The sequence below is a fragment of the Diorhabda carinulata genome, chromosome 3 (assembly GCF_026250575.1).
Source record: "Diorhabda carinulata isolate Delta chromosome 3, icDioCari1.1, whole genome shotgun sequence".
Classification (NCBI taxonomy): domain Eukaryota; kingdom Metazoa; phylum Arthropoda; class Insecta; order Coleoptera; family Chrysomelidae; genus Diorhabda; species Diorhabda carinulata.
In genome coordinates, this window is record NC_079462.1 from 29,580,294 (window position 1) to 29,607,341 (window position 27,048).

General features: G+C 31.0%; 1 protein-coding gene across 3 annotated transcripts in view; it reads left to right on the forward strand.

The window, feature by feature from the left end:
• Positions 1-27,048, forward strand: part of LOC130891242 (5-hydroxytryptamine receptor 1-like) — a 309,855-nt gene that overhangs the window by 57,568 nt on the left and 225,239 nt on the right. For 2 of the 3 annotated variants that reach the window (XM_057795859.1, XM_057795858.1), the window contains exon 2: positions 26,237-26,279. The exons of the other annotated variant lie outside the window; for it this stretch is intronic. The gene's annotated coding sequence lies outside the window, so the exon portion shown is untranslated. The remainder of the gene's footprint in view (positions 1-26,236; positions 26,280-27,048) is intronic. 3 annotated transcript variants of the gene reach the window in all.

Sequence of the window (27,048 nt, forward strand, 5' to 3'; positions counted from 1 at the left end):
TTGAAAAATATGACTGTTTTAGAAGTACACAATCTATATTCAGTATTTATTTGGAAGTCAACAATAGTGAATTTGTAAACATGGAAAAATTGATCATCGTTATGTGGTATAATACTTTTATTTCAAAGGATTTATTTCAACCAATATAGAAGCTGAATTAGATTCTACTCTGAGTGAGACTGCTCTTTCTTTATCAACAGTAACATATTGGGTTGCAGAGTTTAGGCGAGGCAAGGTCATAGCGTCGGTTTTTTGGAATGCGTGAGAGGAAATTTTCATTAATTATCTTGTAAAAGGAAAAACTATCGACGACGAATATCATGCGATTTTATTGCAACGCTTAAGCGAAGAAATCAAGCAAAAACGGCTGCGTTGGGCTGAGAAGAAAGTGTTTTATAATCAAAACAATGCACTAGCTCGCCACTTCTCTTTCTGAAATTGTTTTAGTCGTGTAATTTGCTGTACAAGTACAAATCATGTGTATGGGGGATTTTTTTACACGATGTTAAAAGATACTTTGAATATTCACTAATTTAATCCATCTGGAAAATTTCATGAAGCTGCAAGATTTCTTGAAGCTCCAGTCCTAACGCTATCGATCAAAATTTGTCGAAAATATGGAACCGTCGAATAAAACATCATTTCTTGTTCTCAAGTTACCTAAACGGTGAATGTATCGTGAAAATTTTGGTTGCTATGAGTACAAAAATTGGTGTTTTTCAGACTAAAATATTCTGCATGTTACATCTATCATTCATTTCGTTGATCATCGGTAACAGTTTTTGTTAGCTTTGGTGGTAATATGACAGGAATGAAAAATCTTGAAGGGTGGAAATCAACTCCAGTTTCCGAAGGATACATTAACAACAATATAAATAATAAGTTAGAAAGAGGACGAAAAATTGTGCAAGAAATTGACACGTTTACCATATAGAGCGTTAACAATATTTCAAGTACAACTACTAGAGGAAGTACATTCTATTCATAATACCCGTAACTTTTCATAATTATAATAATATCACTGTATGAATTACACTAAATTTGTGGTGTAAATATCATCGTTATCAGCAACGGTCACCATTACTCATTCATTAAATAATATACTATTTATTGTCGAAGTTTGAGATGAACCTCGACATACAGAAAATTTACTAGGTCATGGAATACGTTTCAAAACAGTGAGTTCATGTAAAATGATATGTATTAAATTTACATACAAAGCACACTCATAACACACTATTTCCATGACCTGGACATTAATTTGTTATGTATAACTCTCCTCTCCATCCATCACTGAAAAATACCACAATACTAGAAACTGTAGGGCTGTCGCAAAGTTTTACTAATTTATATTTTATATATACATAATTTTCTCATCAAACTTCTCCACTTTTAAAATAGTAAAAGCTACTAAGAACATATGAGATATGGTTACATATCTGCTTTTTAAAAATTATGAAAAATTTCGAAGACATCAATATTCTATCACGTACGTCACCTATTTCCTGTAAGCCATGTCCAGTAATCTCAACTAATTAATATTGAAATTATTTTCCAGTGAAATTTTACGTTTTTTTTTACCTTTGATTAATATTCATACTTTCGGAAACAACCATAAGGAATTGAACAATGCTTCTCCGTTATGGTAGAGAAGCCCAATTCAAAAGCTTACCAGAAATATTAATTAAGTTACAAAAAATCCGCCTCTGAACTTTATAATTTATGAGTCAATTTAGTTCTTGCCTTGTAAGTAATAATAATCCTTCTTATCGTTGTCCTAATTATTACTGAGAATATTATATTAGTGTTTATATACACCATCAAAGTTGAGGTGAAAGATTGAAACTTGACAAATATATATAAACATACGAGGCGAAGTCTTTGAAATGAATGGGATTTTGAAAAAATGGCATGAAAGGAGCCGTATTGTAATGAGGCACTAAATGAAAAGAAAAAAAAAAGAGATTTATAAAGAATTCAAAACTAGCGGTTCCAGAACAATAATTCGTCAAGGAGTGACTATGAACATGAAGTAAAAACGTTTGCATAAATTTGAAAATTTGGTTAGTTAAAAACAAGGTTCAGATTTAAAATTCATAAATCAAATCAACTCATTTTCATATTTGAATATAATTAATTATATTTCGCTTTATTATATTTTGGGTAATTAAAATATTAGCAGGTAGTTGAAGATGACGGAAAGACGTTCTAAGTTTCCTGTTGTTTTTAGATTCTAGTAGCGTTGGAGACAGAATCCATCTACTACACTACAATAGCGAAAGAGTTACCGATATAATATTCAGCAATATTGAAATTTCCTACGGTATTAACTAAAATAGCCGCATAGGACTTTTAGAAAAAATTGCCATTGCTATGGTGCAAACTTTATTTCTCCCACAAGCGTGTCTCTTTCGTGCAAGGTCGATGCTTTGCAGGTATTCTTAAAATTTCTAGGAACTTTGGTGTTCGTACTGAGAACTTCATTGAAACTGTCGAATTGTAATCTTTCGAGTTATCAAGTTCTAATTTTGTAAATTCACCCTAATAGTATATCTCTGCAAAATTAATTTCGATTTCGACAATGTGCATAGTTTACGTATTTTCATATATCAATACAGTTTCAATAATCACTTACAGCAAAGAAAATACTCACATGTACCATTTTATTTTTTTTAGCTTTACTGTCAGTGGAAATATGTAGTTGGGAAAGTTTTATCATTAACGAAGAAATCAAGTGAAACGCTTCAAAAAATATCTGTCTTTATTTCGTTCAACAATCTGGTGCGAACAATCACCTGTGTCTGCCAAATGTATTAACATATAATACATATTGTGAAAGTTTTTTAGAAAAATTGATTATCAAGAAACTTTTTATGTTAATAATGAGAGAATTAGTACTGCAAACAATTTAATTTATATAGGGATCAAAAATTGAATTGATTTTTAGACATACACATACTAAGTGATGAAATTAATTCTCAAAATTGATTAGCCATCATTACCAAACCTTTCCAAAATTCACTGAAATGTTTACCCTGAATATTTGTTCCCCAGTTCCTGTGAATATTTGTTGGAATTGCCGTATACATATAAATTCCAAATAGGACTTTAGGGAAATTCTGTCGATGTCTGCGAAATATTTTCCGAGCCTTCTTCTTCACAATAAATTTCCTGTTTAATAAATGGGCGCCTTCAAACATCATCCTATCGAGTTGTATAGTTATATACTTGAATCGAAAAAAAAAATCCCATATATGATTCATTGATAAAAATGATGAATATGAGATATTGAGCCGCTAGTTTTTGTTATTGAACTCACACATTTTAATTTGTTAGAACTGGATCATTCTAATACAAATTCACAATTTATAGAAATCAATGTAACAACGACATTATATGATCAAATAAAGGATCCAATTTAGCTGCATGTAATAGAGAGACAACTTAAATTTAAATTGTAAAAAAATGTACCTAAATCATATCGTTAACAAAATTAACAAAAACCTTATATTATTTTGATAATTGTATGTGTTATCAATAATATAATATATCATCGTACAATAATAGATACTGAATATTTTCTTTCATCAGGTCCATCCGCAGCTAATCTGACACATCCGCATATTTACCCTTTCTATTATGTTTAATATCAGATAACAATCGATTTTTCTCCGTACTTGTTATTCAAACACGTTAGATAGGCCGCAAAAAATGAAATTATCAAATTGTATTTTCATGTTAAACACTCACCAACACACATAGTTACATCGTCTGACCCGCGTTTCAGGAACTGGGTCTACCTTCAGTCTCTGAAGAAGATAACTTGGTCAGACCGTGTAATTGTGAGTGTTGGTGTAGTGGTAGTGTGAACAGTGTGTTCAGTATTGGATGGTTATGGAAAGGTTCAATTTCTATTGTCGTATATTTTATATTTAGAATATTTGTCCGATGCCACTTTTCATGTAGTTCCTATCGTTCAGATTTCGTACACTCATTGATTCCCTTATTTCGGACATCCATGATAATCTTGGTCTTCCTCATCATCATTTTTTTATACAATCTTTCCTCCCGCTTCCTCTGCACGGGCCTGTACGAAATCAACTGCATTTCTTCAATATATTCTATAATTATTTCTATCGGATTCATTCATCTAACCTTGAAGTTCTATTTTGTTTTCTTAGGATGTCCATTTTCGTAGTTTCTATTGTTTTCTTTAGTTGTTCTTTCATTCTCCTTGTTTCCTATCCATATACTAACGTACTTCTAGTTATTGCATTGTAGATCCTCAGTTTTTGGTTGTTTTCCTATTTCAGCATTCCACAGTATTCTTTTTACTGATTTAGGTATTGTTTTGCTCTGTTTATTCTACATTCCACATCATCTCTATCGTTTACACATATTACCTGATCCTTTGCAAATTGGAAGGTGTATAAATAGGTGCCATCGTCGATCGTCATTTGCAAAATTATGAATATACGTGAAAATAATCATCTTTTACCTAATCTCACTTCTCCTCAGTATAAAATAAAGAATACATTACTAATTTCTCTTTGTTTTAAATAACATGATATGGTTTTAAACAACGAATTCGACCTAATCAAATTGTCAGATTCTATTGACAATGATTTATGCAAATAAAATAATTTGACCAAATTCTTCCGGAAAAAAACCACATAGTCACATATATCTATTCCTATAAATTGACCTCCTAATTATTCAAATTAGTCAAATTCTAGCGTCTCACATCGATTCCTCATCATAAGTTCCGATCAAGTCAGGATTTATGGACCACGGACTGAGGTTTTGTGAGCTAGCATTAATCAAATAACGGATTACTTGATGAAAATTTGGGGCTAATGTAAACTTAACCATGTGTCGCGTAACCGCAATTATACACCTAATCTAAGTTGTAGCAAGGTCGTGCGTAGGGAAATGTCAAAGAACAATGAGATAGAAAGAGATTCAGATAACCGGATCGTTACATCGGATGTAAAGGATTGATATATACCAGTATATCGAAAACGGTTTTTTTGTTACACAATACCTGATATGAAGATGATATTTATTACGTTGTTATTGGATATTTGTTCCTTATGAAAAGATATGTATGTTATTATATTTTGGTTTTGGGAAATACTTAAATAAAGCTGGTTATTTTGTATAATGTTCTCTATGCCCACCTTTCATAATTTTGAAGTAACAGTATATATACTGAAAATATGTTCACATAAATGACAAATATAGTTTGAAAAAAACTGAAAAACATGCTTTCACTGCACATCAAAATGTGGAAGATAACAATTATATTAAATCTCGTCACTCCTGTTGCATGATTATATACCTCAAAAATTTAATTGTGTACACATATCAGACCAATAAAGACGATTTATTTTTATTAAGCACTACTCAGCTTATCATTCCAATTACAGTCTTCTGGATATCGGCGAAGGTGTTTTTTTTGTGCGGAGTCTTAGGCACGATGCCGGTTGCTTCGATAATAAGTGGGAATATTTCCACATTTTTGCTGTGTCACATCTGTTTAATAGCTAATCAACGAGAAGGACTGAATTGACTCTTCTATCAACCACCACGATGTCAGGTCTGTTATTCGTCACCTGTCTATCGGTGTCTATCGTAGTAGAGTCTAAAATTATCATTATTTAAAAAAAAATAGTTTCAACTTTTTAGTTTAATGTGCTTGAAAAGTGTGTTTCTTAGCTTTTTTAGCCTATATTTATTTTCAATTTTTCAAATCGATTTATTGTCAAAAATAACATTTTCCAAGTGATGTAAAATTTGGGGTGTTAAATTGTAAACTAATACCGATGCAGGAAGTAGGAAATCTCTAGCAGAGGACAGACAGAAATTTGTCGAAAAATTTTTTCCACAACGTAAATGGGAGCCAATCCTAAGACCAGCGAATCCGGAGGTTGCCCCCTTAACTCACTCGGCTAACGAGAGCAATTAAATTGGTGGGATATACTAACAGTAATAAGCTACAAATGACAGTGACAAACAATCTCACAAACAAATCCGCTTAAAGGTGAAGCATGTTTATCAATTATAATATAATTTGGCTAAGATTTTCTGAACTATTTGAAAATACTTATGAAAATGTAATGAACGTTGTTATTACAAATGAATCGCTTTGTATTTTTGTTCTGTTTGGAATAATTCTGGATATTTTTATCTAATGTTAAACGAAATAATTGTGTTAATATGGTTACATTTGCTGAATTATTATATTTTCCTTAAACTTCATATCTTGATAAAAATCTCATATTAAGTTCTACTTTAGTGATTTGACAAAAAAGTACAATGCAATTGGTTTAGTTACAGATTTTTTCAAGCACGCTTTATAGTACCTACAATGGAAATGAATATTACCCTAAATGTTGCTTGTTAATTTCATTACAAAAATTTCAATTCTCGATTATCAAAAAATTATTCGAGCTATAAACAATATTTATTAAGTTATCCCACAATAAATTGCATAAAATATTATTAACTGATGTTACAACCACAGGCGACAAAGCTCAGTTTTTTTTCTGAAAATATTTCAACGTCCTTCTACTTTTTCCGATGTCGAACGAGTATTTAGGTTCATTGTCCTCTTATACGAAATTTTTCGATTATTATCTATTTCCTGCTATTCTCACATTTCATCTAGAAATTTTCCTTTCTTATCTATTATCTTCCTTATTTGGTATATCTAATTTGTTCTATCTAATCTTCTTCCATCTGCTTCCACTTATTCACTTATTGGTTAGTCTCTTATTTTTGTTTTAGTTTTGTTATTCATCTCTTCTCTTTATCTCTTCCATAACTCCATTTGTTTTTCTTCTTATTCTTCAAATATTTCAGTTCAACCGTGTTGGCTTGTCTCCATTCCCTCTCCTAAATATTATTATTGGTATTGTGGGTCTTTATTTTCGCATCTTCTATGACCCAATATGTCCCTTCTTTGTGTTGTATAATCTCGTCGATTTATTTTTCCTGCAGTCACATTTTCCCATTTCATTCTATTCCTACTTTGATCCTATTGTTTACAAATTATGAATATCTCTACAATTTTGTGTAGATCATTAATCAATACATTTTATAGCTCCTGAGTTTTTTTTTTCAGGTACATCCTCATGTTCAATTCCTCTTATCATTGAGATCTCTTATGATATTCTTGATATTTATAATCCAGACTTCGTAATCATCTTTAAAAATCACCTTGTTTTTGTTAACAGTTTTCAAATTATCGAATTTCGAAATAACCAATCCTACCAAGATATAATGCTATTAACCAATAATTCCAATTCGCAATTTTTATCTTTAATAACTTTAATAATTAATTTCTAGAAATGTATCCAAACTTAAGAGTTTTTCTGTTACTCAACTTTTTCTAGTATCATGAGAAACGTCTCTTTGTGAGTTTTTTCGACTTCAATAGTCTTGCTTAGGAAAACTATCTGAATATTTCATATCATTTTTGTTTATATTTTTAGTTGATGCACAGATTTATTCAGTGTTTGTAGGAGTTTTCTACAAAGGATAATTTTAATCTTGAGTTCCTGGATAGCTTATTTGAATATTCATGAATAATAAGTTTGCGATTCATTATAGTAAATCTGAAGAAAAAATAATAAAAGTCCGCATCCATTTAAGAGATTCTTATTCTCTCTAATTCGTGAAGTTTCAAATTACTATTCATTTCCTTGAAGTCTTATTTCTCAATAGATTCTTTTCATGTTGCGAAATGCATCAATAAAAAAAATTAGTAGTAATAAGTTTCTTATCATAATATTAATTACGAGATTTGTATTAATTAAGAACGTGTTATGAGAGTAATAAGATTACGGCTGATGATTAAGTGTCTGCAGATCAAAAATTTTTAGAGCAAACATGATCTCTCTACAAAACATAAATACAAATTGTTGCAAAATAATTATTCTTGATTGAGAGAAGTTTTGATAACTCTAGTCTCTAACAATCGGCTTTATTTCCGGTAGTGCTGGTAGATGGAAACCATTTGCAGTTTTTGTTTTTTAAATAGTACTTATTCAACTGTAAGGTGGGGAAAGTGAGTTTTGAGAAACAGATAATCAAGATAAGTACTGCTAAGAGTTGTATTGGTATTGAAAAGTATCTAAGAAACTTTTATAGTGAAATTGGTATCAGGTAAGTTCCCAGGAGCTGGGGAAACAATCATATCAGCTGGGGAAACAATCATATCATCAACTAAAGTAATTTGAAAATTAAATTGGCAACAGAAAATTGTCGAGTAATCAGAAGAATAGGTTTGAATGATTAGATCGTTGAAAAAAGCATTTCCACAGTGAAGTTACTAATTTCAACCTATCTAGGAGAAGGAGAATAATGATCGGATCAGTAATTTGAAAGTGAAATTTTTATCAAAAAATCTACATATCATTAATAAACATACTTTGAAAATAAAATATAGAATTAGATAATTGTCCAGTATTGGAAGAATGAGTTTTAAGGATCACATCACTGTAATATCTATTTTAAAAGTGAAGTTTATATCAGGAACCTATCTAGGAGTTGAAGAAATGTATTGCAAGGATCAGATTATTCATAAAAGTACCTTGAAAGAGAAATTAGTATCATAAAAGTATTCTGTAGCTGCTGAAATGAGTTTTAAGTATCAAAACTAAACAATAAAAGTACTTTGAAAATGAAATTAGTATTAGAGGAGTATTTAGTAGTCAAAAAAATAAGTTTTAAGAAGTAGATTATCTAGAAACATTCTTGAAAATGAGAATTTGTATTCCTCACTTAAGATTCATTAAATGTTGTTGAGTTATGTTTCAATAGCGCCTTCCATATGATGCAATTATTCGGCTGGGATCAACAACCATTCAATTTTATTGTCAATGCCAAAAATTGAAAAAAAAAACATTTTGTCAAACTCACAAGCAAACATCCATTTATGGTATTATTCAAATTTCAAAATAATTGATTGAACATAACTTTCTATCATCAAAACAGATAAGAGATTGCTGTGAATTAATCAAGATAACTAATAATCAAAATAACAACCAGATAACTTTTGATGAATATTTAAAACTAACGAGCATCTTTGTCTCTGGTAATTAACAATAACGTTAGTTGAGGCAAATATGACAATCAGAGGGAAATTAGCATTATTGGATAATTAGATAGTTTCCCAACTGTCTCGATGCAACATGCGTGCTTTCTAGTCTCCATTAGTTTAAATTAAACCTCGCTTAGTGTTCTATAATGCAACTTAAAATCTGATAGGTTAGGTTAATAGCATCACTGATAGGAAGCATGTTAAATTTAGAATTTACTAATTTCCCATATACTGTAATTGTAACCGGGAATATTGTGATACGTAACGTATTTGATGATTCATAAATTTATGGTAAACTATGAAAATATTCCACTATTCAAATGAAATACTCCGAGAAGCTAAAACAGCGATGGAACCAAATGATTTCCAAAAAAGTGAAGAACTACTATTATTTGATAAATACTTTTGTAAATTCAGATTCTAGCTTCGTGTAAGTTTCTATCATTCGAAGTAAAAAAGCAAGCAAACAGAAGCTGTTTAGAACTACAAATTAAATATTCCATAATGTGAAGTTAACTAAATTTCAGAAAGCCTGTAAGGTATATCGAAAGTGCTTTGTAGCAAAATATTTTATCCTCAATATTGAATTTTATCTCTCTTTTCCTTTAGTCGTTTCTTTCTGGCTAAACCCATTCATGCGTTAACTTAGTTTTTATGACGGACATTTTTTAATAAGAACCCTTCTGTATTGGAATAAGAAAATTTTCAAGTCTTGGATATAAATAAAAGTCCGATGTTGTCATATTCATCATACTAGGAGAATCAAATTGTTTGTCATCACTAAAAATTGGTCCACAAAATTCACCTAAATTTTCTATAATTCCTTACACCTTCACCATAAACTTCAATAAGCTGCTGATTATTTTGGAACGGTAACTTTTCGCATTGAAAAACATTTTTAAGGATAACTAATTAACATGGGAATAAACTATAAAACTAATACCGACAGAGACGTGATAAGCCAAAGCGATGTAGTGAGAGTTTGGCAAAGATTAGTCGACCTTGAACTTGAGTCACCGGATGGAATAAAGGTTCTTATAAATGTATAGTCTTTTATCTTGAAATTAACTATTACTAGAAATGTTCCATGTTCTAAATCAAAACACCAAGCACCTTTTTGACAATTTACAATAGCTTGCACATCATATTTGCTATATTATTCAGAAAGTCAAAAAAATGGGATTCAGCTGTAACAACTTCGTCAACCATCAACTTGCTGTTAGTTGAAATCACTATTGGTACCAATCGGACAAAAAATTTCCTCAAAATTTTTCATGCAATCGAAACGTATATCATTGACCACGACCACGATTGAATAGGGTGCAACTATACTGAATGTGGATTGTACTGAGTATAATTGAAAAAATCAATTGAAAGCTGATATAAAACTTGAATTTATCCCATTCGAATTACTAGCATTTCTTTGTACAAACTTTGACTTCATAACTTGAAGAATTTTTTAAGGCTCCTTTAGGAATGACTTCCATCAACTCTGGCTTTAACAATTTATGGTGGCAGCACGTTAATTTTTATACAAAACTAGAATTCGTATGGTTATAAATCTGACGAGTACATTGAATGAGGATACCAAGTGACAATAAAAAAAAATTATTTCCCTTGGAACGAATTCTCAGTGTAGTACTCCTCTATATTATACTTGACGAAATTTTATTTTCAAATATTCAATATAAATTCAATACACATTCAACAATTATTCTGTGTCAATTTCCAAAGAAAGTAAAATCCCACAACGTTTTCCCTTCACCTCGAATAGCTGGTATTTGTATAGTTTCATTAGAAGGTTGAAATAGCTGTGAAAGATGGATATTTGCGTGTCAAGAAGCAGCCTTGAGGAAGAAAGTCAAACTTGAGTGATGATAACATTAATCTTAAAGACCGCACGTAAACAAGGAAAGTTGGAGAGATAGATATTTAAATTTGGGATCATTGTTATTTGTTGAATCAAATTTCCGTTTCACTAGACTAGTATTTTCAGTAGTGTTAATGTATGTGAATGGTGAGCTCTCCAAAAAAAAAATACGATAAAATATCTACAGAATATAAATTTTTGTATTCTTGAATATAATTTTTGATACGTTTTGTTTTTGGAAAACATTTAAAACTTTGCATCAGATCAATACCGATCAACAAAATACGTAAATCAAATATTCTACAAACTGAAATAGATGATTTGATTTCAGACAAACGTATAATAATAACGATGTAAATACCAAACATATCTGGCGCCTTGAATTGAATGAATCGTCAAGATAAAAACATGAACGAAGTTTTTACTGAATGGATGTATAGCAAACAACGTGACGAACAAGAGTTATTACTTTGAGAATCATTCATTAATTCACTGGAGTAGAATTTATTCCAAATTATCAAAATATGTTTTTCAGGTTCGTAAACTATGAATCAGGTTGTCTTGTATGATAAACAACGTTTAATCTCACTTATGGCAGGAGTAGCCTAACCACGGAAATGTAATTTCCAAGAAAAATATTTTTCCAAATCCTTCTTCTTCTTTCATAATAGGTCTATCTCATGTTCCTTCTTCGATATCTCTCTTTATCCTGACTCTATATTGTCACTACACTTCTTTAGCAGACGATTTGTACTTCGTGTTTTAATTGGAGATTTATCTCATACTATTTTTACCAGTCAATACTCTTTCATTTATTTTTTATTATTTATTTTAGAATGAATAATTTAATCTAAATAATCACTTAAGATATGAATCAACTACTGAAATTGAAACTATACATCTTAACATCCTTCTTTTCTTAAAATGTAAAATTTTTGTCTTACTTCTATTCCTTTAAATGGTCGTTATTATATTCCAATATAACAAAGGAGGAGCTTTGAAGCTTTTTTGATCTCTGTTTGGCAGTTAGTATTTCATAGATTAGACTTTAGATCAAATCGCTGTAATTTAAATAAAATAATGTCTTCAGTCATTAAAAATATGCTCATAGTGGAGAATTTCATGATTATGACCACTCCCTGAAGACGACAAATTATTTTGTGTTAGTTTGGTGTTGTTAATACTTCTTTCCATTTACACAGATCTTTGCCTCCTCCGTTACTCCATAGATCTCACTAATAATATTGGTTTTGGTTTTGGATGTTAAAGTTTAGATCAATTTCAAGTTTGACTAGTATTTCCTAGAGGTTCCTATGACGTGAGTTTGATAGTACTGGTATGTTTCAAACTATAAATGAATGTGGAAGTCTAAAGGATGCTTCATATTTCGTCAGTGTGAATACAACCCGTTGAATGTTGAATTTGAAAAAGAGAATTCATAATCCGATGTAAAGTAGTGAAACACGAGTGAATAGAATTGGAGAAGTGAGAAGATACTGAAGCAGAATTTTAAAGAGATTGTCATCTTAGCTATACATGAGATCAACTTTCATAATTAGCTATACTTATAGGGTCCAAGGTCCGGGGCAGCAGACTAAGAAGGGGGGAAATGTGATGAGTCAGTGCTGTTTCCATTGTGGCGCAAGGAAATAGTAACAAAGTCTTCACGGAACACGAGTCTGCGTGGCAGACGACATACGCGATGGGATCTGTGGTGGGATGGGATCACCTTGGGATCTGTGTTAAAACAATTAAATATAATCTCCAAATTTCTACAAGGTGTCGACGCAGATGTAAAGATATTTTCCAGGTTCAACGAATCACTCATCACTTTAATAGAAAACAAAAAGCGATCTTTCGATGCTTCTGGAGAAGCTGGTAAAAGGAAATGCTCAGAAGAATACAGACCTTCACAAGAGAATCATTAAGAAGAAGAGCCTAGACGATGAAAATAAAAAGGGAGAAATGTTGTTACAAGGTCGTGAACATTTTATAGTTAATACCTTCTTCCCAATATGCAACCAATTGTTAAGCAAGTTCATAGGACGCAAAACTTCTCATGTTGCAGTAAACGCCAATTTTGCATTTTGAGCATATTCGATACAATGTTTGAAACGGAATAACGCCATAAAAGACCAAAAATTACACCCACTTGATATTGATCTACAAGAATAATGTGTCGTTCTAAAACAATTCTTACCGTTTGGAAATAAAATGAATTTGAGGCAACTTAACCTATTTATTAAGCAAAAGGATTTGTACATACAGAAATATCATTACACACATTATTATACGTCACAGCTATCAAGTATGCTATTCATTTAAAAATCAAGACAAAGAGAACTAATATTGATTAGTGTGCTTACAAAGAAATGATAATGACCAATTTTAGAATGACATTTCAGCTGTGTGAATGAATATGTCCCTGCCATTTTGACTAGAATGCTTCTAATGTTTATGGAACACCTCAAAATATTGTTCCGTCCTCCCAAATGTCAATGATAATATATTCAAGGTTTTGGTTTTTTTGCTTGACTGTATCTGGTGACAAAATTGGTCGCACAAACTGCAAGATTATTCAACTGTTCCAAACGCTGGAACCAAACATGAACAACCATATGCTGCAATTACCATTATTAATTTAGTTACGGTTTTATCTAGTGAATATACTAGAGCTGAGCACTTTTGTCCAATTTTTTTCGTATTGTTACGTCATATAACCCTGCGTTATTGTTATAGTTATCAAAAATTCTATAGGTCATATACCAACAAATATATTTGTTATATCTAAAATATTTGTATCATTTTCATTTCACCAAATCCTTATGGAAATATTTGGCCGATACCAGAGGTAACATCAAATGTTGTAGCGAAGTGGATAATGTTATTCTCTCTCAGATATAGGAAATTTATCAATATTGCGTTTACTATTGCACCCACATATGAAATATAAATATTTGTCTAACCTGCCGATAAAGAGACTTATCCGAAAATGTTAATATTGGTTACTACTCATACTCTGGATTGGTGATATATCGTCATTATTTATACGTACATAGAAATGGATTACTGTTGGCTTAACAAACAGTTTTGACGACGATTTTTGTTTGAATTACATAATTCAAAGGCGATAAAGATTGATTAAACATTCAAATTTATTTTTCCATTATATGAATATGGACAATACTATCAATATTAATTACACGGGTCAACAAAACTTTTTTTGTCAAATAAAAACTTATACAAAATTTTGATGTACTATGAACACCAAACAATAATGGGAAAAAATTGACGCATCAGGTTTCTTCCTGACATCAAGACAATTATTTTTATAAAAAGTACAAAATCACTAACGCTTGTTTTTGCAACAGTAATCTGCTAACATTCCTGGACTTTTCTTCCCATGATAGCGCTTTCCTATTAACGGAATATCCTTATGGAATATTTCGCCTTCTCGTCACTCACAGCACCCAAATTCTCGGGAAATAAATCCAGATGAGAGTGCAGGATATATAATTTTATAGACTTATCATATCCCAAAGCTTTGTGTGAAATTATAAGCTCATTGATCAAGTCTTGATAATTTTCCGCTCTATGATGTCCTAGAAAACTTTAGACAACATTTACAAAACATTTCCAGGTGAATCTTTCCAGTTAACGAAGTTTTTCTTCATTAGTTCTTCTATTTGTGAACCAATAAATATTCCCTCCTTAATTTTTGTCTCGCCGAGTTTAGGAAATTTTTATTTCAAGAATAACAAACCACTGCTATCTGTAGATAGCGCTTTTACAAAATTTTTCATCAGGCTGAGCATTATATGCAAGTATGTCGTCAGGGTTCACTAAAGGATCATTTTAATATTTTTTGTCTTGAACTAAGCTGTAGCCCAAGCAAAAGATCAATGACTTTAAAATCTGTACAAATGTTCACTGTATTCAATTTTTTTAAGAAGAAATTTCATTTACTCGTAAGTCTTTTTCATATCAGAACTATGGGCAACCGGCACTGAAGGACATTTGTTTCCTTTGTATAGCAAAATTGCTTTCAAGCTAGGTTTTGAGGAGTAAATGAACAATGGTCAGTGACTTGGATCATGTTTAAAGTTCAATAAATCCATCACTATAGGAATGTAGTTACAGTAGACTTAATTATCTACTTTAGAAAAGTAAGTTTCACGACTAAATTTTCACACCAGGAAAAAGTAAATTCTAGTCCTTGTATCTAGACTTCAATAGCTCAACTTGTTTTTTAGACAAATTAAAATCACGTACTAAATCGTTTAAATAACTTTGTATCAATAAATGCGGTTCATAATTTGAGACACTCTCTTGAGGTACCTTCGGGTTAACTAAGAACAAATTCCGGACTAGAAAGAGAATCCTGACTTTCTGCTTGATTTGGAGGCTTTGTAACAGGCAGTTTGGCACTATGTAGGATAGGTTTGTTGACCGATGACAAATTGAAAATGAACATGAAAATGAAAATAAGTGGTAAACCCAAAGGCAAATGTCTAAATTCTTGTTGGCGCAACAGGAAAACGATAATAGTCTAAATAGCACTTTTAAATTGATGGCGTAAATTTTCGACGCTGAGAGGTGAAATTTAATTCTCCACACACATAACAAAAACTATCCGGGTTATCAGAACACATCGTTATACAATCGCCTAAATTAAGTTATTCAAACAAAAGCACGTAAATGGGCACAGAAAAACATGTATAGCTGTCACAAAAAAAACCGGATGTGAGTGAGGGTATATTAAAACAAAGTTCGTGTAACAAAATACTGTTCACTAGTGTTATTAATATTTACAGCAGTAAAATAAATATTTCTCCCATGAATATCATCGGTTAAATAGTTGATTTACAATTTTCTGGAGTGTCACCGTGAATAGATTGAATAGATCTTTGTAATAAAATCCGGGATTAATGATTCCTTAAGACTGACAATGAAATGACATTATACAATCACAAACGGTCTGAGATGGGATTTCCCATTAGCATTATATTACAGTAGAAATAGCAGTCGTTCGAAGACTCCAAAAGCAGTGCAAACAAAGTAAACCATTGTTTCATTTCCTAATATTGTTGGTTTCAAGTTGTCGAAACGATGCTCCCAACACGTAAAGGATTTTATCACCGAATAAGCCGCGCTACCTCTGAATATATAGAACAACCGTTACCTTTAAGTTGAATAAGTAACAAGGCGATTAATGAAGCTGAAAATCTAGTACATTTTATTCTAAATCCGAATTTTATTTCAGTTTTTCCAATATAGGACGTCACAATTGAGAAAATTACAATTTAAAAATCTATAGTTGTTAATGACAAGAAAACTTTTATTGTATATGGAGAGTGTTTCCTGGAAAGTTTTCGATGAAGAAACAAGTCTATACACCAATTAAATCACTATCCTTGACTTATTTGACTGTCCCATTATCTATTCGTCTACTTAAATCTGATTTTTTAAACAATTGTGCATAAAGTATTGAGCCTGTCCAAAATACATAATATAAATTCTTTCTTGGAATAACATACTTGTTATAAAAGGATTGAATGATATTTTTTGCGGTAACAATATGAATTTGGATGTTATTCTGGTTCTAATATTTAAATATGGCATCCATCAATGGCTCCTATTATTTCTGTGAGAAATAAATCCTTCATTTTCAGTTGGTTTGTTATAATTACTTAAAAATAACTAACCCGGAAATCATTAATGTTTTAAAAAGTATCAATATTATTCTGGCTTCCTTCTTCGTTCGCCCAACATATTATTACTTGTTAATAATTTACACGTGAAAGTAATTTACAGATTATGTGTAGGAAGTCCCAGAAAATATTTTGACTTATACCAAATCTATCGCTGACTCATCTGCAATTACTATAAATTATTAAGACGATTTTATATTAGGTAGACACCAAAGCAAAATCATGCAATGTTTTGATAAATCCATTTCTTGATATCCAACGTCACTTTTAGATAAACGAACATGATGCATATTTAAAACCAGGTTTTCAAATGATTCCAAATTCATTCCAAAATGATATTTAAATTGGTTTCCACTAAATCTTGGGACAACCTCTTCTTCATAGTCTATGTTCTTTGAATGGCTCTTTCATTTTCAGAAATATCTTCGAATCGACTCATTTGTCTAACAGAAACAAAGCAATCAAAATTTTCAGGAGAATTTCGCAATGCATACGCACATATATTTCTCAACTCATATTGTTGAGTGTTGCTTTGAGGTCGGAAACATTTAATACAAACTTCGTATACAACTCAATATCATCTTTTCCAGTTGAACGAATTGGTTAGTAATACAAGTCTGTAGAGCCGTCATTAATTTAGATTTTCAAATTATATTCATTTCTTTTGTTTTATACATCTCCAGTAAAATTGATCTAACCGACATAAATCTGGACATGTGGCTGAGCACTGTTGACTAATTGGGTCCGTTTAAGCTAGAAATAATATCAAATTTATTTACAACAAACAATGGAGCTAGACGAGATTGCATATTGAATTTTTAATATTATACAGTATATGGTGCCATGAAAGAAATAGAAAATAGTTATCATGTAGTGCAATGAAAAAAAAATACAAACAATGTACATAATACTCCTCCGAAATATTGAGAACAAGATATACTGTCAAATATTATATAAAAAACGTGCTAAACAACATATAGAAGAAAATCAGCTGAAACGGTTTTGGTATGCGAAAGTTATGAATATTTCAAATCCGAACAAAAAGGACCTCAAGTAGAAGGGAGACTTAGAATGAACTGGAATGAAGAAATTGATAGAGCTACTAAAAATAGAGGAAATAAATGATACGAAGTGCTACCACAAATAAAGTCGAAAAATTGGAGAAAATTTTGGAAAGGAGATCTAAAGGAAAAAGAAAGTCAGTCCCATGTCTTACACCTTTATGTATGACAAGAAAGAACACTGTGTAAGAAAATTCGACCATAGAAAGTTGAAATTACAATGTACAATTTTGAACAAACAGATTCGGAAGTGAACTAATCAAAATTTGATAAAAGCAATTCACCTAATTGAATAGTTTATGATTGAATATTATATATTTGAATAATTTATTACCACATCAATTGGGCGAAACTAAGTGGGGGTCAAATCACAAAACTCGTTTATTTGTTGTCTTGTCCGAACTACAGGTTGTTTTTACAAATGATTCATTTTGATATAGGAATAAGAACCCTTAGTTAGTTGCTGAGATATGGGGTGTTGAAAATTTTAAATCAAAATCAAAAATTTGCCAAGAACGCCTTTAATTTTTTTTTTAAATTTGGTGACCAATATGCTCCTTAATGAAGTAATATTTTGACATAAACAAACTTTGGAAAATTTTAACCAGTGACGCGCTGTCGGGGATAGTTTTTACTTTTATTCCCCTATTTTTCACGCCACTGAAGTGAGGCGTTCTTGGCAAATTTTTGATTTAAATTTAAAATTTTGAGTACTCTATATATCAGCAACTAGGCCACGTAAGGGTTCGTATTCCTATATCAAAATGAATCATTTATTGAGATCTCTCTGTGGTAGAGCGTTGTCGGTCGAATATAGAAACATCCTTTATAAAATACTTGATTAATTGAATACAACATACGGATACTATAGAAACATTTATTTGTAATTGTACTTTTTCACTATAGATTACCTTCTTGGACTTTTTCTTAGTCATTGAGTCGTAATGCAAATTCCGAATTTATTTAAATCATTCGAAATAAATGCCAACATAAGCACAAACATTTATCTAGTGTTTGAGGGGTAACGAGAAAACGCAGCTGCGTTTGACGCACAGATTCCATAAGGACAATTTAGAACATGCGTTTGAAGCATAGCGCACGCATGTGCTCGATTGGGTGTCAAATTGTGAAATTTGTAAGCAACAAATCATATGATTTGATTTTCCACATTTAAAACAAAATATTTTTGTGGTTAAAATGGAATAATATTGAGTTGATAATTTAATTTATATAAAGCCAAATTACGGTCGAAAATTCAAAACCTTTTCTATAAAATATGTTATTCAATAAGAAAGGTTTGAAATTACGGAGAATGAATTACATTTCAACAATTATTTGTGTTTTATTTGAATATTTTAATCTCATTCTTATTATATCCTTATCCAATCCAATATCTAAGTCATATTCTCATACCACTTTCTTCATATTTATATAGTAATAACTACTTGAAGTTTTGTCGATAAGTTTCACTATAAATTCATGGCGTAGTTCCAGGAAATTATAATTTTTGAACAAATTATAGCAGCATTGTTACAATTTTTATGGTACCAATAAATCTGGAAAATGAAAATGTGGGGTCTTCACTATATATCGTCGTAAAACAGAATATAAGCCATAAATTCCCATAATATATAAATCATATGATATAAAGCTGCCAAGGGTGTGAGTTCCAAACTTATTACTTTCAAAAACTCCAATAGATAGTAAAACTTAATATTAATAAGATTAGTAGTACGAAAACGCCTTGAATTTATATTGTAGCATAATAACTTCAAACTTAACCAACATAAATCACTTTCCGAATAAAAAAACCTACATACGAAATACAATTCAAAAAATTACACTCATCCATAGGCATTGTTGCTGAAATCAGATATTCCACAATTCAAATTACACGAATTTACGTCTGGAGAACGGTATTTAGACCATTCTCAAAGTAGATAAAACAAATAATTTTCTGTGTTTATATAAATAGAATGGGTATCATTACGGAGGAACTTTGTGTTAGAATGACTCAAATAGAAGCGATTCATAGACAAATATTTTATTTATCAACTGTAAATAATGTGTGATATTGTTTGTCTCGATGAGTTCATGAAAAAATTGAGTATTTGGTAATTATTTGTGTAAGATAACTCACTAAGCTTGGATAAGTAGTAGATAAATAGTACATGTGCTTTTAAATATGAAGTTTAATTATTATTTCACTCATAAGAAAAATTTTATACAATCTGTGATATAATAATAGTAACTGATAAATAAATTGCTCAATTGCCGTTAAAACAACAACAAAATAGATGAGACTACAGAAAAAATTATTAGATATGAACTAAAAAGATATAAAATAATGGAAATAACCAATTAATTCAATGGTTAGTCAATTACCGTGATATTGAGTTAGAGAATAAGTTATGAAATTGATTGAATAAAGTATAGGAGGTTTGATAATTGAGTAATCACTTTCAGCGTAATTTTCTTTGCATTGTAGCCTGAGTTCTTGGACAGCATCCGCATCGTAGTTATCTGGATGTCCTTACGACATTTTCGATTTTTGGCGACGATAAAGAACTCAGACTAGTCAAAGTGCGATAGATGTAGCTAAGGAGATGGAGGTGGTATCACTGATTTTTCGACAGTTAAAAACTGCATGGTACAGCAACTAATTGTTCGCCGCAGTCTAATGACCCGAATAATTCATTAACGACCTCTCCAGGTGGGAAGAACTCCTCTATTCACAAAATTATAACCAAATTTTGTCAATACTTTACTGTAAATTACAGTAGCTAAATTACTCAATTACCACTCGTGATTAAACTTATCTCATAAGTTTGTCTTTTATTTCATAGCTGAATTGAATTGCTCGAAGGAAACATCACAAGTTCGAAAGAGAATGAGGAGTTATTTAGGGTAACTGATCTTAAATAAGTCAAATAACTTTGGGAATAAATTTAATGATTAGTGGTTTCACTATTGATAATATTTCATCCTATATCTAAAGAGAGAATATTAACATGAATGAATATTTTGTCAAAAAAAGGTATCCCCTTTCGATAGTGAAAAATTCTCGCATATATATTTATATATATATATATATATATATATATATATATATATATATATATATATATATTGCAAGATTATCAAGTATAATTCTTATTGAAAAGAAGAATTCAGTTCTACAAAGAAGGAGTTTACTTCTATCTCATATCGAAGAATGTACCCCTGAATATTCAGTTTTCAATAGCTACAAATTGCTATGATTTCTGAAAATATTCCTTAGAATCCTCACCAAACTAATGAGTCCATATATTTTCCTTTGATCGCAGAATAGTGGAACAAAAAGGAATTTCCAATTTAAAACCACAATCGCAATTCTGTTCCAAGGGAAAAGAAACAAAAACATACTATACAGTATCGTACAGGAGAAATTAATATATCTGTTTCTTACGATTTTTGTGCATAATATGATTTTTCTTTACATTCAAATGTTGTTATAATAGAATGATAGTATATTGTACAAAAAGAAGAAAATTACATATTTTCATCTGGGGCAGAAGTAGACTTGATCGAATGGGAGGAAAATATATGAGTTTCTCACTATACGATTTCTACGGATTTATAATATTTATAATACATATTACATTGAAATTTTGCTATATTTGAAATATTTTGGGAAGTAATCCCTGGTAGGTCATTTCGCTAAAACATTTTCGTTTATTCAAATATTGTCTTGAAGTAGATTGAAGTTAATAAGAAAATGTAATCAGCTTCTCATAATTCTTCTATTCAAGTTCTAAAGATGGTTATTCAACCTCAAAATAGTCGCTTTTTGGCACATTTTGACTTTTCCATTTAGCAATTTGAATTTATTTTTCTCCTGGGACTGTGAAATTTCGAAGTTTGGTTTAGAAACTGGTAATCATCTATTAGGTTTTTCAAATATACCTTTAGAATCAAATATTTTTTATCAGGTTCATGATTTATTAACCATCAAATTTTTTGAGGAACAAAAGTTTTCACTGTTATGAAAAATATGTTTTCGTTTTTCGGTTAAAAAATCTGCCTATTTTGATATATGAATAAGAATAAAAGAACGAACCTAGTATTTCGGAAAGAATTACGAATAGATTTATAGAATTTGAAGAGGTAAACGTCAAGTTTAATTTCTTTCTAATTGATGATGCTGTAATTATATATTTCAATTCAATTCTAGTATTCCAAGTATTATACGTATTGAATTTTATGTATCAAAAGCTTCCATTATCTTGGAAAAGTATTGCAAAATTGTTTTTAAATTCCATTATTGTCAGATAATCAGTTCCTGAAATTGATAGACCTATAGATCAATCAATTCTTTTCAATTATTGAGAAAGGCTGAATATTTGTCATGTCATATTTCCAATAGCTAATTGCCACAATAATTTCACAGAAATGAATTTGCAATATCTCCGCCGAAGTAAGAATAATATATTTGGGGCTGTAACTGAAACCGAAGCAACTTTGATGTTTTAATAATCTGTTTAGACAGTGTTTATTGAAAATGATAAGTTTTCATTATATAGAATGATGCAAGAATTCAGAAGTGAGTAGTGAAAATAATACGACCCCTCGTTTTTGAGTTATAGGGATCTAAACTTGCTAAATCAGAATTATGGATTACGTATGTCCATGTAGTATGTTTGACCTAATAAATAATTCTACGCTACTATCTGAAGATCAGGGGTGGCTCATGCCGTTAAAATCCGTAAATTTCACAGGAACTACTTGTACAATTTATATAGAATGTGGAGTGTCCCAAGATTCAGTACTAGGCCATATTTTGTTTGCAGACGACACTAGTTTCTCTTGAAGCAATCCTAAGATCACTGCACTTCGTAGGACCATATCTAGTGACCGAATCACCCTTAAATCATGGTGCGATTCTAATCTTATCTGTCTCGACATTTCTAAAGCCAAAGTTTTATCGTATAAAAATACATTGCAGCTTGTTTTATTAAACAATACCACCAATGACGTCGTTGAATCTGTAAAATGGAGTTACATATTGCCACCTAACTAAAAAATTAAGTTCCTCCTGATCAGTTACCAAAGAACTGAACTCAACTACCTCAACAGTCTATTATCCCCTTATTGAGTGGCATCTCCGATATGCCCTTCCCTTCTGGGGTACGTGTGGTACGAATCAATTTGAGCGAATCTTAGATATTTACTCAGACTTAACTGCAGGGCTCAATGCAGGGACTTCTTTAAAGATTAAAAAGTGTGACATTTACGTCCTTATTAATTGAATCCGTATGACTTATTCGTAAGCACTCCACTCCAATTTCAGAAAGATCGATGCACAACCTTTACCTACCTACTCCACGTTCAGAATAGGTCAAGGGCTCAATATTTTACAATGCAAAAAAATGCACAATCACTCGTCAATTGAAACAGGTCGAAATCATCTTTTCCCGCATTCTGTAATAATTTGAGGGCATATTTATTGGAAAGTGCCTTCTACTCTGTAAACGACTATTTCTATATTCTAATAATAATATTCCGGACATGCTGCATACTGGTTCAATTTCTACCTAATACTATTACCTATAATTTTGTTACTCATTGTAGTTTTCTTCTGTATATTGAAATTTTGTTTTATTTGTATCTTTATTCAGTTACTTTTATGTTTGTTTTTCAGTTTTTACAAGCTTTTGTCTACAAGCTGTAACATGTTTTTCACAATAAAGCATTTCTCTATTTGAAGATAGCGAAAACAAATGTTTCAATCAATTTTTAACAAAAAGGCACTCTTTGTTTGACTCGATAAAACTTATGGAGATATATAGATTCTCAGATCGTTGTACATGCTAAGGAAATTCGCCACAAAGAGGCATTCTAAAGAAAACAATCATAATACAGGAGGTATTAAATCACAATCAAACATTTCAAACTCAACTGCATACAGTCGAATGTCGTGTTAAATATATTAGGAGAAAATTTAAATGTAGAAAAATTTAGTTGGTCAGCATACAACTTATCAAATGAAAACAAAAGAACTATTGTAAATTATCGAAGTGGGCACTTCTGCACAAATTTGGAGTCTACGGAGGATATTCATTTGAACCCTGAAGAGCATTCCAAGACTTTTTCTTATAGCGTGACAATGAAAGTTCATTCTATCGATCATTTCATTCCTTGTATTTGGGGGTTTCACTCAATCGAACCAATCAGCTTTATTAAGAGAGATTAAGCAAAATTGAATTTGTTGTAATTGGGATTAAAGCAAAAGGTAAATGAGTGATTTTATATGACAGTTTTTTTCACCGAACAACGAAGTGTTTTTTTGTGGAACTCGCAAAGTGTATGGCTCATAATAAAGGAGTACTTGCACTCTTGGACGACCAATTTGCACCTGATGCTTCTCCACGATGTTCCATTTTGTATGGAGGCTAAACGGCATATTGCATCTTAAATTTCATGCATACGAACTTTTCCGTTGTATTATAAATTTTAAACCTCTCACAAAAAATATATTGAATCCACATTACGTATTTAGACTCGTGCACTACTAGATTAAAGTAGTGCAATGAACCTTCCATTCGGAAGAAGTATACAAAGATCTACGGTTCGTTGTCCAATGAAAACAACGGACAATGGATATATACCATGCCAAGCCAAGTCCCGAAGCACCATGTATAGACTTGCTACCAACACCAGATACTGAATTACATGGTGTTCATCATTCTATTGAAGTCATTCCACAAAGTTTCAACTGCAAATATACATAAAGATTTCATTGATGAAATTTCTCCATAATTTTGAGTTCATATCTTGAAACAATATGAATTTACTTAATCAATGGAAATATGTGAAAAGTATGCAAACCATATTAGCAATGGAGAGTTACAGTACAGAAGTGCCACGTATAAAAACATACCAAGAGATTATCGATTACTTCCAGCAGCAGTGAAAAACTAATTGGACATGAGATGAAAAACACAGTCAAGTTATTAAGTGAGAGTGCTTGGAAGATAATTGATGAAAAGCGATATTTCATTCAATGGAAATGGGTATAGGAATTTGCTTAATGTGTTTATTCAAATTTTTTTTACGAAGCGTATACCTACATTCTATGTAAAACGTGCTCCCGCCATCAAGAACTGTATTCCAAGTAATGAATTTTTTATAAATTTTTAGTAGCTCTTATAACTGAATTATTTAACGTTCAGGTAGGTTCACTCTATTTTGCGGTAATGAATTTACAATGTTCTACTTTATCGGAGGGATATAAATAGAAACTGGGCAAATTTTTCGATAAAAAAGTAAATACAGGATTCTAGAGCAATAAATTGATCCGTATAACTGATATCTGATGCAACAACTCTTTCCAACTTTAACGGTTCATGGAAAGTAATTCTAGTTCAGTAGACTCGAGCAATCAAATACAATCAATAAATTCCCATAATTATAATATCATAGATCTATAGTTAAGTATGACTATTTCTTATAAATATTTTCTGTAATGTCAAGGTAAATATTATATGTTGAAAATATACAAGTAACTTAATTACGCTGCTATTGGTAAAAAGGTCTAAGCTGTTGAAAACAAGCTCAAGAAGATCGATTGGTGAATACATTCCTAATTTCTAATAAGGAGATCTGGAATTTTCGCATATTCTCTCTTAAAGAGATATATCAATACTAAAAGCAGCATAATGAAGTACGACATTTGGTAGAAAAATTGTTAATTTCTAAAATAAGGAACTCATATGTTTACAAGCATTGATTCTTCGGTATTTATGATTGTAGTTCAGTCCCCAGTTAGCCCTGTCGACGAACCGTGGACTATAAAGTGAAAAAATATGCATCTACCAGAAGCTTTGGTGGTAGAAAACGTTCAGGGTGGTTTCGCAAAATCCCAACCAAAGATAAAAGATTAGTAAAGATGATCAACGACTCGCGGGCCCAGATATAGCAGCTCAGATCAATGAATATAATGATTTACCTTTGAGTACTTCTACATTGAAAAGGAGTAGAAAAGGATCTGACTTGTTTGAAAGGCTTGCAGTGAAGGAAAGAGGTTACAGTGGGCTATCATTGGATGAATGAAGAGTGGAAGAGTGTTTTATGGAGTAATGAGTAAATATATAACAATAACAGACTGTAGTTTTATCATTACTTTATTTTTATCTATAAATGTTCTTATCAGATATAGATCGTATCGTTTGTATTTGTTAGGTATCACGCAAATTATAGGGTGGGTGGAAATTTTTATGCGGTAGGGTTATAAACAACCAAATACAGTTTCATAGAACATTTTATTATCGACTTCTGAAAATAATATTCAACACAATGATCCCGAACATTCCTTTTTAGGACTAAAAGCATCGTTGATAGTTGTCTAGAGTTTACACGTTTAGAATCACTAGTATAACTCCTTTAATCTCCTCCCAATAGTTCTTTCTGTATTTTTCGTTAAATTTTGACGTAGTTCTTCATTTTTCAGAACCAACGATCCGAAATGGAATGAGTCTTTGTTGAATGAAATGGTGAGTATCTTATATTCACAAAATTTCCGGTTCTTCGTTAAGTTTTATATTATCTAAAAATAGATACGGTACATTGAAATAATAAAAGAAATACTTTTTCATCAAAGGCATTCACATATCAAGTCAGCTCCACGAGCTAATATATTTGATGCAATTTTTATTGCATGCAAATATCTAGGGAGAAATCTATTTACTTTAGGACTAACTTTTTCGTCTTATATAGTAAATCTGCCTTATTGCTTAGTAATCTGTGTTTCTGTCATTTATTTACGATACATTTAATTTCGAAGAATTGGTAGTTACATAGAAAAGATATTGCTTAGTCTTCGGGAACATAGATTTTTTTGAACACATATTTATATTTTTTTTTTCATCAGGATCCATTGTTTTCGTTCCTATATAACTTTTTATTTGATGTTACTTTTATATACTTTTATAACTTGTCAGTTTTTATTACTTTTCTTCTATTTTTCACTTCTTTTTACTTCTTTTTGGAAATGACTCACTCTTAACACAACGATATCACAAAGTTCTCTTTCTAATATAGCCAATATTCCAGTTAACTCTCATTCCAGCCATTGTTCTCTTTATCATTTTTAATCACCTGCCTTTGTAATATCACAATTCAAACTTACTATTTCAATTACCAATCACCAGCCACAACTCGGTCTAAGCTATGCTTATAAAAAAGAAGTCAGACAGGCCCAAATTGATCCAATATGGTGGTGCAGTAGCCTAGGAAAACGAAGCAGTTTAGACTGGAATATTT